Genomic DNA, 13,263 nt, shown 5'->3' on the forward strand with positions numbered 1-13,263 from the left:
TCATAATACCTTACCTAGGTTCAAGGGGAAGGAATATAGACTTCATCTTTTGAGTAGTGGCAATGTTACAGAACAGCATGGGAACAAGAGATCCCACTGTAATTGTCTTTTAAAAATCACAATCTGCTACTGTGACTAAAATACCAAGTCACTATCTGTAGGTTAATTCTGGATCATCCACATAATCCAAAAGACAAGCAATATGCCTTTCCTATTCTAATTGATGCAACTTTTTATCTCTCTCTCCCCAGATGCTTAAGGATAGTAGAAAAAAATGCTTTTTTTGTACTGTATCTATGTGTACACACACACACACACACACACACACACTTAAATATATATGAATTCCCATAACTGCATCTATGATAAATCCTCAGTGATAGTCAAATTTATATTCCTGTTAGTCAGTTAAGTAATCATCCCCCACAGATTTTGAGGGAAGTAAAGCAAGCAAACAAAAATTCCCCAACATGACTTCAAAGAATAAATATTACATAAATGAGACTGTCAAATAGATAATCTTATTAAGTTTATGTTCTTTTTCCTGAGTTGACCACTTTTTAGAAATGGACATCGACTTCCTAGAGTATGAACTGTGGTCCTCAATTAATTTCTGTTAAAACACATGTTTTTAAACATTGGAAAGAATTACACTCAGTGCCATAGGAAACTTAAACCAGTGACCCTTAAAATTAATACTCAGTGTCTCATTTTCAAAATTTGATGTAGTCTTATCTTGAACTCAGCATGACTACCTAAAATAAAACAGAATGTAGAATTTAGGATCATCTATCACAGGCAGAAAATAACAAACAAATCAGCGTGTGACAGTCTTACATTTCTTGGGTCACAAAATTTTTGATGTTTCACAAAAGACAAGTGAAAGAAAATGTTATTTTGTTATTTCTCCCAAAGACAAAAAATATCAAATATACAAAAAAAAAAAATCAGATATACAAAAAAAATCATCTCGTTTTCCTAAGAAAGCATTTTCTCATGACTAAAACTCAGTATGCTTCCCCTTAGGATCCCAGCTGCCCAGATTGTGGATCTTTTGTTGGCTCTTTGGGTTTATAGACTTGCTGTTCTCAGCTTCATGGTCTATGATCAGACCCAGGACCAGTGCAGGCTAGGCAAGTGCTCTACCACTGAGCTACATCCCTAACCCTTTGTTTTATATTTTATTTTGAGATAGGGTCTTGCTAAGTTGCTTAAGACCTCACTAAGCTGTTGAGGCTGGCTTTGAGTTTGCAATCTTCCTGCCTCAGCCTCCTGAGCTGCTGGCATTACAGGCTTGCACCACTACATCTGGCCTAGAGAAATAATTTAAAAAGTGATCTGCCTTCCCTTTTTGTCTACACATTTATTTCATGATATCACTTTAAGATAAAATAAAATCCTCTAAAGAGTAAACCAAGATACATGTGATAGATCCTTAAAACTTGTACATTCTTAAGTTTGATGAGCTATAAGATTTCCCTCATAGTTTTAAACATTTTTGTTATATGCATATATTTTGGGACTAATACTATGAACAAGAATTATGTGATAAGAGTTCTTTAGTTGATATGCAACACAAAGGAGTGAGTTGAACAGAGAAAAACATAGTCAACAAACTGATTATCTCATTTAGATGCATAGTATCTTCCTAAGAATGAGTTTCATACTTAGATGAATGGGTTCAAGTCCTAGCTTATCTATTTATCATGAAACAGGGATAATTAATAGTCTTTACTTTTAGTGTTGGCAGAATTAAATGAAATAATTCTTTTAAATCCTGTTTGTGAAGTGGCTGGCACTAAACAGGATTTGATGACTATGACCCATTGTTATTGCCAAGTCTAGCTATTACTCCTCTATGAAGTTCATCTTCCAAATCTTCCCAAGTTCCTTGATGAAAATGAATCGTCCTACTCTTTCAGTACAACATCAATATTTCATTTCCCTTCTTTCATAACACTTCTACTGGGAATTTCAGTGTATATATTCACAGTATGTGTGTGTGGATGTATAGATATGCATTCCTCACTGGAGATTAGATTCCAGCAGGCTCAGACCATGTCTTCTGCATTTTGTGTTTTTCTCCTAGCACATTCTTTCTAATATTTAACACCAGGTTTATTCATGCCAAACCTGAAATGAATGCTCATTAAGATGATAGGCTCCTTCTTATTCTTCTAGTCTGATGTCAAATGTCACTTCTTTGCTAATTCATTCTCAAAAGTTTTCCCATCCCTCCCACAAAGTATCTCTATCCCATTATCTTGTTATTTCTTTTACAGCCCTTATCACTTTTGGAAATTATTTAATTAATACATGTACTTATTTGTTCTTTATCTCTCCTGACAGGACAGGGGCACTGTGACAGCAGGGCCCTGTTCATCACAAAATCCTTAGCCACAAGTAGGTAAGTATTAATTTAATTACTCAAGAAGTATTTCTTTCTTCTTCCTTTTTCATTTTAGGTTTTAGGAATTTAACCCAGGGGCATTTAACCACTTAGTCATATCCCCATCCCTTTTTATTTTGAGATGGGGGTCTCAGTAAGTTGCACAGGGCTTCACTAAGTCATCAAGGCTGGCTTTGAACTTTTTTTTTGGCTTTGAACTTTTGATCCTCCTCCTATCTAGTTTCCCAAGCCACTGGGATTATAGGTGTGCACCACTGCACCCTGCCAAGAAGTAGTTCTTAGATGAAACATACCTCCTAGGGCCAAGATATAAGAAGTAACATGTCCTAGGGCATCTTGTTTAAAGAATGAGTAAAGTATTGATGATTTCCAAGCATTTAGAAAGGTGACATTCAGGAAGTACTGTGAAAATGTGTCTTCCTTGGCCTCGCTTCCTTTGACATCCCAGCTATACTTACCCACGGAGGGCCCTGTCCGCAGACTTAAGACCAAATGAATTCCCAAAGTAATTATGGCATGAGGAAGGGAAGCTTCAAGCAGCTGCTGGAGGCAAGATTAAAAGAGACCTAGTGAGGTCTCCGTCTATCTGGATGGTTTAGACAAAGTCTAGCTCAGAGGGAAGGGTCTGTCAGGTTATGCACCCCTGGCCAGCATTGCCTCTTGCTAAACACAATGAAAGATTCTTTCTGGCTTACTAGAAGCCGTTTGAATGACACAAACATTTGACTTACCTTTATGTAGATGACCTTCCACTTGGCTCATTCTCCCATATGTTTGAGTCTGGTGAACAACCTGGTGCCCGAAACAGATCCAACAGATCTGGCAGGGTCTATAGTGGAAACATCCTGAAAATCATTACAGAACAAAAGTTTCATGTTCTTTTTCAGTTTGAAGATTACAGGAGTCCCCACCCATGATATAGAGTATGACTTGGACAGAAAGCAAATCTTTTTTTACTACTAAATCTGTAACCTTAGTGTTAAAGAAATTACATGGGTTATGTCATATTATAAAAACAACAACTCAGTTCCTTATTAAAAATATTTGTTACTTGGACCAAAATATCTTGACTCTTTCTCTCACAGTCTATATTCCATTCATCAGCATATTCTGTCAGCTTTCCTTCAAAAGCTGACCACTTCTTACTACCTTTCCTGCTAGTATTCTGATTCAAATTTCTATCCTCCTCCTGCAGATTATTAATATCCTCCAATGTCCCTGTGTTAACCCCAGATGTCTCACTCTTTGTTTAAAACTCTAGTTGGCTTCTCATATTGCTCTAATTAAAAGTCAAAATATTCACAAAGACCTACTGAGCTGGCTTCCATTACTGCTCTCATTTCATCTCCTACCAGTCTCCACCTTGATCATACAATTAAGTAAGTCCTCATAGCCTTCTTACTCTTGCCTTTCCTTGAAATGTTCTTCAAGAAAATATCCACACAGCTTACTCCTTTACTTCCTTCAAGACTTTGCTAAAATCTGATCTTATCAATGATGCTCACTGTACTACTTTTTCCATGGTTCTCATCGCAATATTCTACAACATATTTATTATTTGATTATTTATTGCTGTCTGCCCCCACTAGGATGTAAGTCTCCTAAAAGCAGAAATTTTTGTGTATTTTGTTCACAACTGTGCCCCCAGTTTCCAAAATATGGCCTAGAACCCAGTAGCACTCAAATAATTTTTCAAAGATCATAATTATATATTTCTTTGACTCCTTCACCAGACTCTAAGTAAAGGTTTTATCTTACCATCTATCTCAATGCTCTAGTAATATCCCGAATGAATTAATTGAAATGTCTTGAAAAGAAATCTATAGTTTTATTTGTTATTTTAAAATTCATGCTGTATTCACGTCAAGTTGCAATTATTGGCACAGATGGTGTTATTTTTAAGTTTGTTTGTTTGAACAGATGAAGAAAATAATTATGATTATAAAGCAAACAGTATTCACATTGAATATTGACTTCTAATCTTATTTTAAAATTAAAATTATTCTCTGAAACATATTAATGGATGAGGCAAACATTTAATTCTCTAGATATTGAACCCATATTTCTTAGCCTGATGCAAAACTTAGTCTTCTAATTTTTTTAGTTTAATTTTATGTTTTCGATTTCTACATACAGAGGATAAAGAGAAACATTCATCCTCACAGAATGGCGTAGCATGCAGAAGTGATGAGGGCTGCACTCTGAGAGGATTAAGCACACAAAGAAGATCATTAACTTGCTAAGGCTGCATAGAAAATTGTGGAAGAGGAAGAATAGCATTCAGTTTCTGTTATCCTGAGAAAGACCAATTTAGTCAAATAGCTACATAGTCGTGCTTCAGAGTTCATTTATAGCCCTACATGTTAACATAAATTTAAGAAATATTAAACCCTAAACATTAACACACAAAACATTAACCCTTAATAATTTACAAACCTGGTCTGATCTTTTTAAAAATTTTTATTTTTTTAAAATTTTGATTCATTGTACACAAATGGGGTACAACTTTCATTTCTCTGGTTGTACACAAAGTAGAGTCAAAGCATTTGTGTAATCATACATGTACATAGGGTAATGATGTTTGTCTCATTCTATTATCTTTCCTTCCCCCTACCCTCTCCCCACCCCTCATTTTCCTCAATACAATCTATCCTTCCTCCATTTTTGCCTCCCTGGTCCTGTATCATCTTACACTTATCAGAGAAAACATTTGGTCTTTGGGTTTTGGGGCTTGGCTTAAGCATGATATTCTCCAACTCCTTCCATTTACCTGCAAATGCCATAATTTTATTCTTCTTTATGGCTGAATGATATTCCATTGTGTATATATACCACAGTTTCTTTATCCATTCATCTACTGAAGGACATCTAGGTTAGTTCCACAATCTAGCTATTATGAATTGAGCTGCTATAAACATTGATGTGGTTGCATTACTGTAGTATGCTGATTTTAAGTCCTTTGGGTATAGACCTAGGAGTGGGGTAGCTGGGTCAAATGGTGGTTCCATTCCAAGTTTTCTAAGGAATCTCCATGCTGCTTTCCAGAGTGGCTGCACCAATTTGCAACCCCACCAGCAGTGTATGAGTATACCTTTTTCCCCAAATCCTTGACCACATTTATTGTTGCTTGTATTCTTGATAATAGACATTCTAATTGGGGTGAGATGATGTCTTAGGGTATTTTTGATTTGCATTTCTCTTATTACTAGAGATGTTGAAAATTTTTCATATATCTGTTGATTGCTTGCAGATCTTCTTCTATGAAGTGTCTGCTCATTTCCTTAGCCCATTTATTGACTGGGTTATTTATAATCTTGGTGTAAAGTTTTTCTGAGTTCTTTATAAATTCTGGAGATTAATGCTCCATCTGAAGGGCATGTGGCAAAGATTTTCTCCCACTCTGTAGGCTCTCTCTTCACACTGTTGATTGTTTCCTTTGCTGAGAAAAAGCTTTTTAGTTTGAATCTATCCCATTTATTGATTCCTGCTTTTATTTCTTGTGCTTTGGGAGTCATGTTAAGGAAGTCTGATCCTAAGCCGACATGATGAAGATTTGGACCTAATTTTTCTTCTATTAGGTGCAGGGTCTCTGGTCTAATTCCTAGGTCCTTGATCCATTTTGAGTTGAGTTTTGTGCAGGGTGAGAGACAGGGGTTTATTTTCATTTTGCTGCATATGAATTTCCAGTTTTCCCAGCACCATTTGTTGAAGAGGCTATCCTTTCTCCATTGTATGTTTTTGGTACCTTTGTCTAGTATGAGAGAACTGTATTTATATGGATTTGTCTCTGTGTCCTCTATCCTACCTACCTATTTTTTTTTTTTTTTTTTTTTGCGGTGCTGGGGATTGAACCCAGGGCCTTGTGCTTGCGAGGCAGGCACTGTACCAGCTGAGCTATATACCCAGCCCTACCTACCTATTTTGATGCCAATACCATGCCATTTTTGTTACTATTGCTCTGTAGTATAGTTGAAGTTCTGGTATTGTGATACCACCTGCTTTGCTCTTCCTGCTAAGGATTGCTTTGGCTATTCTGGGTCTCTAATTTTTCCAAGTGAATTCTTAAATATAGTTTGACATCTAGCTTAAGATCAAAACACACTGGAATTTTTGTATTATTTTTTAAATTATTCCCAATAGCAACAAGACTCTCACAAAAATTCACTAGGGATAAAGATGAGAATGCAGAGGCACTAGACTTACTTATTTAACATAAACTTTTTAAATTGTGGGTGGGATGTGGATCAGGGGTAAAGTAGCTGCTTAGGCATGAGGCCCTGGATTCAATCCCCAGTACATAAAACAAACAAACAAGGAAACACCTTTAGATTGTTGTTTTAGCCATTTAGAAGAACACTTTCCCTGGGTGGGGAAGTTATGAGTGATGTTAGTTTTTATTCTTTGAGTTTTAGACCACTCCAAAATTTTTTTAAAGAATGTACATTTTGGGCTGGGGAGACAGCTCAGCTGGTAGAGTGCTTGCCTTGTAAGCACAAGGCCCTGAGTTCGATCCCCAGTACCGCAAAAAAAAAAAAAAAAAAAAAAGAATGTACATTTTGGAATCAGAAGAAATTATGAAAAATTAGTATTGCTTATATATTCTTCATCTGTGGTAGTTACCCTTGAATATAATATTCAGCTGTAAAATTTAGACATTAGAAATGCACCTCATGTTTAAACTCCAAAAGGCCCAGTTGATCTGGCAGAAAAACAACTCTGAATCTACCAGATTTGACTCATTCTCTAAGTACTGTTTATTGTATGTCAGAAATGTAATGCTGGGTGGATATGTCATCATCCAACTAAAGTGAAACATAAAGAGGAATCATTTTTGACAAGCAATCAGACTTTGGAAAGAAAGGAATAGAGAAAGAGAAAACAACTCTGAAAGGTATTTGAGATTTCTTTGATGTCTGTAGTACTCTAAATTCAAATAATGGTGAAAATAGCAATAGCAATTTTTTAAAATCTTTCCAAAGGATCTATTATCCTCTAATATTTAAGGAATATCCACTAATATCCCTGAATATATTGTTTCAGACAAGATTTGGAATCATTCTGAGGTGTGTCATCGGGACATTTCCTGCAGGACTATCTCTTCTCTTCTTACCCTCTGACCTTAGAAAGTTTGGTTTAACTTGATCCCCATGAGTGCCAATTCTAAAGGTCTGTCCTAACATGTTGTTGGTATACCTAGGGGTCTGGCAGTCTCCTAAGCCTAACAACAGTTAGACTAAGTAGTAGTTCCTGTGGATATCATCAGCAAGTCTCAAGGTCTACATCAAGAATAAAATCAAAGGGAAATTCAAAGACCTTTTAAGAAGTGTTTAGGGCTATCTGGAATAGAACTAGTTAAGATACCAATAAACAAGAAATATTTATAAGAAACTTGATTTGAATTCTAGATAAATCCACAGTTTTTTAAATGTGTGTTGGAAAAGCATATAAATATAAAATTTTATTTTGTTATTTGAAAAAGAAAATAATATGTAAATGATGCACAATCCCTAGGAAAGTGCTTCAGCAAATTCTAAATGGTGTAATACACATGAAGAGAGTGCCATCTAGTGGCTCAAGGCAAAATACATTTTCGGGTAAGCCTGGGGGTAAAAATATGTCTATGTTTGTATTCCTCACTAAGCTATTATTAATCAAACATTCCCATCATAATTTAGGAATCAAGTAAATTCAGATAGAATATACATAGTGGCTTTAAATTTGTAAATGATATTTCAAATAAGTTATAATTTTTTCTGTTTAGAAGTGTAATATATGCCATTGTAGAAAATTTCTAAACTATAGAACAATATGGAAAATAAAATAAAAAATATAATACCACCTAGAAACAACCAGACTTAACATTTTAGTGAATTTTCTTCAGTCCTTTTTCCATATGTTCATGTTTTTTCACATAATTAACATTATAGAAACAACTTAATTTTGTTGTTTTGTTTTTTATTTGTTCTTCTTAGACATATATGACAGTAGAATATATTTTGACATACATACATGGAAGAATTCAATTTTAAATAATGTTTTGAAGACGTTAATGTTATAGTATGTGTTTTTAATAGGTGGCTAAAGTTTTCTATAGTTTGAATGAGGCTTTTTTTTAAACTGGGAGGAATAAATATGCATATGAATGAATAGATGACAGTATCCCTTGTTCAACAGACTGATAGTAGCTTAATGAATTTGATAAATGAAGTTAGAAATTTATGGTTCAGTGAAGAATTAAGCAGACTGGGAGAAGTCTGTGGGAATCAGATCAAGAAGAATCATGGGCATGCCAGCTAGTTAGTTGTCTTTTGATATGGATAACCATTAAGGTATTTGGGGTAATGAACTGACATTATTACATTTATATACCATAAAATAATAACAAAAATAATTTGATATGAATGTAGAAGACAGAGTGAAATCATAACTGCTAAAGCTGGTTGGTTGCACTTTAGAGCTACCTAAAAATGTTGGTTCCTAGACCCCAGTCCAAACAAATTAAATCAGGCTTCTTGGGAATGAGATATTTCAAAGAGCTAAAGAGCTTCTCCAATTATAGTATTATAATGACAATTATGGTGGTGTGAGAATCACTAGACTAAAGGAAGATGAAGCTAAAGATGTTAATTCCAGTTAGATGGGTGTTGTATTAGATCATGTGAAAAAATAATGTGTGCCTAAACTGGATTAGTTGGTATATTTGGAGAAGTTATTTAGGTAGTATAATTGACATGGGTTGATAATTAATAAGACACAAGGTATGAAGAAGAGCAGAAACAAGGATTATTTTCTAATAGTAAAGGATGTTGGCAGGAAAGACTGCTGATTAGGAGGAAAAGAGGGGGATAGATGTTAATTAAGAAACTACTATTTTCTTTTTGATCCATCCCCATTGGCACAAATACATTTAAATATGTGCTGCTCTGTTGTAGGTCCTTGTACCAGATGATATGTCTCAGCTCCACCCAAGCCTTCTGTTCTCTCCTCTATATGGTGTGGCCAGGACTCTGCAAACCATATTTTTGCCTCCACAGGTGGTTCATGTTAGGGTCTTCCAGCAGGGGGTGTGAGAGGATGCTGGTGAGAAGGAAGTAACTTGCTCCTCTGGTTTGCTTCCTGATGGCTTCCTGTTTGCTTGTGGTTCTACTAAAAACCACTCTGGCCATACTTTTTTACCCCTGAACCAGTCTTGTCTTTCTACAGCTGCAGCTGAATCCAGTTTCCAGTTTTTTCAACATTTGTACAAACAGCAAAATCACCATCTGGGGCAGCTGACTGGTGTCTGCTCCTCAGAGGTCTGAATTTCAGCACCACAGATCTCTTCTCTGTTTCTAAGTCTTTCTTCTTTGTTCTCTCCGTTATCTCACGTCTGGAGTGGTATCTGCTTCCTCAAGTTGCTATTTCCGCGTTTCCTTTGAGTTCCTTTTCCACATGTAGTAGTATTGACATGTACAATACTATTATATTTCTGTAATTCTCTCTACTCAAAGGACTGGTGTGATGCCTGTCTCTGGATGAGACCCCACAGGGCCACAGGGGTAGAAAAATGCCCTTTTGACACTAATTCGGCCTGACTGCCTTCCTAAGGACCACTACTCTATGTCTCCAGACTAAATAATCATTGAACAACAATGCCAATTGAAGAGACCATTTTTATAGAACAGTTAAATAAATATTCCCAATCAGTGACAAATACAAGAACTTATGAGTTGTGACTTTATCTAGTCCTTTCTCTTGGACTACACAAGGGAGAGAGGAGCAAGGAAAGCCCTCAGCACCTAGGCCTTTAGATAGTTATCCCTTCTGAACTCTATCTTCTCAAACCCTAACCTTCTTTTAAAGAACCTGCTCAAGACTCCACTGTCTATGGTCCCTACCTATCCTGTTAATCAAACTCAATTTCTTGCCATATGAGAAAAGAGATGCATCATTGTTTGTGGTTAAATTACATAGACTTTGCATAGATGGTGATGGAGTTTTCCTTGGCCTGGAATTTCCAGAGTAATTCAGAAGTTTGCCAACGGGCCCCTGTTTCTGGTTTCATAGATGAAGTATGAGAGTGTTCTGCTTCCAGACTTGTCTCTTCATTCAGTGAGGGCTGCTGCTATTTTACATCTGATTTATCTAAGGACAAGAGCAGCTTACCACTGTAATATTAATTTTCTCCCAAAACAACACGATCTAGCATCTTATGTGGGAGGTATAATTTTCGTATCACTGTTACTTAACTACTCCTTAGAAAATAACAACTCTAAAATTATTGAATAAGGATCTTCTGGCTTGTTCCTGAACATGTCCACATTACTAGAACCATTACATGAATTTGAAATTGCTCTATGTGAATTATTCAGGGAATTCATTTCAGGTTTCAAACAGATTCTTTCTGATAATGTAATATTTCCTTTCAGAAAAGCATGGGTGAGGGTGGTAGCAGAGAATCTCATTTTATCTCATCAAACCATCTCTATCTCTATCTCTATCTTAATCTCCATTTACAAAACCATGAAAGCTGATCATTTCATCCAATTCACTCAGGTAGAAGCAATACTAAAAGCATTCATATTAGGTCTCTCCCTCCTCTTCACCTGACATATAATGGGATTTCCCATAATGAAGGCAGTTTATTTCATCCCAATATAATAAACTAATATTCATTTTTCTAGCTAAAGTTGTAAGGATATACCAAAACAATTCCCAATAAAAGTAGGAGGAGAAACACAAAGAATATGTTTATACTAGTCTTGTGCAAATATCATACTGAATAGAACAAATACGATTTAAAGATGAGTAAATGTGATCTTTATATTGAAAAACATTGTTTTAAAATAAAAAAATGCAAAAGACAGATAGGAACTACTGAAAAAATAGATGAACTGTTTAGGCAAAAATGTCCCTAAGTGCTCTAAAAAAATAATAAGAGTATGGTCTCTCTCTATAAGGAACAAAAAGAATTAAAAATAATTTAATTTAAAAACAAATACGTCTTAGCTATTCTTGGTCTTTTTGATTTCCTATATTGCTATTAACATCTGTGAAAAAAGTTTTATTCAAAAATAATTGGAGACTGGGCATGATGGTACAATCCCAGCAGCACAGGAACCGAAGCAGGAGGATGGCAAGTTCAAAGCCAGTCTCAGCAAATTTAGGAAAGCCCTAAGCAACTTAGTGAGAACCTGTCTCAAAATAAAAACTAAAAGGGACTGGTCAAGCACCCATGGATTAAAACTGCAGTGCCAAAATAAATAAAAATAATTGGAGCTTTTGTTTGGAATTGTATTGAATCTATAAACCAATTTGGGGATGTACTGGTTTTCGAGATCTGCCATAACAAAATACCACAGACTGGGCAGCTTAAACAAAAGAAACTTATTTTATCACAGTTCTAGAAGTTAGAAATCCAAGATAAAAGTGCCAGCAGATTTAGTTTCTTCTGAGGCTTCTCTCCTTTGCTTGCAGATGTCAGCCTCTCACTGTATCCTCACCTGGCTATTCCTTGGTCAGTGTCTGTCCTAACCTCCTCTTTTCATCAGAACAACTGTCATGTTGGATCAGGGCCTACCCATATAACCTCATTTTACCTTGATTATCTCCTTAAAGGTTCTATCTCCAAATATAGTCAGATCACAAGACAGCGGAAATTAGGGCTTCAACATAAGAACTTAAGGGGGGGGGGGACACAATTAGCATATAACAGGAGAGCATTGACATTTTTCCAGGCCTGAATTGTCTGATCTTTATTTCTATTTATTTATGTACTTTCAATGCCTTTCAACAAAGTTTTATCATTCTCCTTAGAGATCTTTAACATTGAGTATTCTCTATATACTTCACCAAATCTCCTTGAAGGACGGCCCAGTCACTGATCTAACCAACACCATTTTGTCCCTCTCTGACTCCATGTCTCTTTAAAATTTTTTATTCTCATTCTTTTGAGCCACTTTCTTCTGCAGTTACCTTGGTATCCAGCAATCACCAGTCTTGATGATAAACATCTTTATCACAAAGGACCAAAACTATTTCCAGACAACAGAGAACCTCAAACAATGGATCACCATGATGAGATTGCCCCCAAAGTGGGAGCAATTACCTCATGACAGAACTGAGACTGCTGCCTAAGCAGGAGCCAATCATCTCATGATTGGGAACAATATGATGGGCCTTAAGCAATAATGACCTTCTCACAGCTTCATAGCACCAGTCCTGAAATAATAATCAACCAAACCATGGCCTGACCAAGATGACTTACTCTGCCAGTGATGTAAATCCCCTATATTGGGACAGGTGGCCTAGCCTGGTCAGTTGGCACCACTAGGGAGGGGCCTTAGCCAAAGAGCTCTGGTAACACACCATCCTCTCTTCTGCACATGTCCTAGAAGGTTGATATATTTGGATTCCATCAAAAGGCTCCCTTGCCATTCAGTCTCTGAATAGGTTTGACAACGGGAACCCCAGGCAGATTTACAGATATTCCCCCACTTCCACCTCACTGCTGGGCTGATGATGGTCAAGAGCTATCATGTTCACCACTCATTGTTGCCGCTCCTGTCCAGCAGCGGCCTACTTCTGCAACAGGGGCTCTTTTCTGTGAATTCAGGTTCAATCAGCCCCGTCCTTTTCAGTTGCCCATTTGCATCTATGGTAAGTAGCCCATTTTCTCCCTGGAGTTCTTCACTATTTCTTCGTAGTTGGTTTTCATTTCTGCATTTCACTTTGCCAGTCTTTTTCTGCTGGGAAACATACTTTGTAAGACTTATTTTCATGTACTTTATAACTCTTGATGCTATCGTATATGGCTTTTTTTTTTTAATTGTGGTTAAAAGAGATTGAATTCAGAGGTTTATGCATGGTAGGCA

Source organism: Sciurus carolinensis, chromosome 4 (assembly GCF_902686445.1).
Source record: "Sciurus carolinensis chromosome 4, mSciCar1.2, whole genome shotgun sequence".
NCBI lineage: Eukaryota > Metazoa > Chordata > Mammalia > Rodentia > Sciuridae > Sciurus > Sciurus carolinensis.